Genomic DNA, 1,472 nt, shown 5'->3' on the forward strand with positions numbered 1-1,472 from the left:
GTAGTTGATTTTGATAAAATGACGTTTGGGAACAACAAAGGCCGAATTCTGGTAAGTGTTAAAACGGAGGTTGAACTAACCAGGTGTCATCAAGCTGAAGTCAAAGTGACTGAAGGAGTTGATGATGGTGAAGTGGAATCAGGTATAGATATTAAAGCAAAGCAGGAGAAAGACCAAGATTTGAAGCCAATAATTGATTTTCTAAAAGCAGATGTTTTGTACCCTGCTTGGGAGAAGGTATCTAGCTTAAGCCCTGTGACAAAAAAAACTATTGGGCACAATGGGACCAGTTGAAGCTTGAAGATGGTATTCTTGTCCAGGGATTGGAAACTGCAGATGGGAAAGAGCCGACCTGGCAAACAGTTATACCGACAAAGTTACGGGAAGTTGTGCTGCGTCAATCCCATGATGGTTTAACAGGAGGACATCTCGGAGTTAAGAAGACATTGAGTCGCCTATGGCAGAGATTTTACTGAATAGGTATGAAGCAAGATGTGGAAGAATGGTGCAGAACATTCAGTACATGTTGTGCTAAAAAGGGACCTATTTCCTTAAGTGGCCTGAGGCATATGCAATACCAAATCAGGAAGCTACAACTGTAACTTCGGCTGTAAGTGATTTCTTCTTCAGATTTCGTATGCCATATGAACTGCATTCAGATCAAGGCCGTAACTTCGAATCAGCTATGTTCCAAGAATGTTGCAAGTTGTTTGGGATCCGTAAGACCAGGACAACGCCACTTCACCCACAGTCCGATGGGATGGTAGAAAGTACAACTGAACACTGGGACAGGAATTGGCACAGTTTTGTAATAGCCGCCAAGATGACTGGGATGTCTTACTTCCTCCACTGTTGATAGCCTATAGAACAGCAGAGCATGAAGCCACTGGATACACTCCAGCAAAGTTGATGTTTGGTCGGGAACTTCGGTTACCAGTGGACCTGATAACAGGACACCCATCTTATGAAGAGTTGCCTGAAAATGTGTCAGAGTTCGTGAAAGTGTTATCTGAAAATATGGATGATATTCACCACCAAGTGCGTTCAAACTTGAAAACGTCTGTTGATTCGATGAAGTTATCTTATGATAAGAGATCTGCTGAAGTCAGCTTTGTACCAGGAGACAAGGTGTGGTTCGGAAAGTCACGTCTGAGAGACGATCCACTATGTCATATGGACCTTCCCATGGAGAAGACAACTTAGGAGACTTCCCTTTGGTCTTCCTGGGATTATACAAATAAAATGTGGTCAGTGAGGTAAGGTGGTGCATGCCAACAGGCTTTGGCGTTATCACGGTCCAGGACATTTCAGTTGGAACAAACGACGCTGCTGGAGACGTGTCACCTGAAAAAGCTACTGCCGAAGAAGAAACTCTACCCGGTTTTGAGATGAGAAACAGTGAAGCCCTTGATGAAGTTACTACCACTGATGTGACTGCTACCGATAATGGAACATTTCCTGATGGAGCAGAT

The sequence above is a fragment of the Limulus polyphemus genome, unplaced genomic scaffold (genome assembly GCF_000517525.1).
Source record: "Limulus polyphemus unplaced genomic scaffold, Limulus_polyphemus-2.1.2 Scaffold1451, whole genome shotgun sequence".
Taxonomy (NCBI): domain Eukaryota; kingdom Metazoa; phylum Arthropoda; class Merostomata; order Xiphosura; family Limulidae; genus Limulus; species Limulus polyphemus.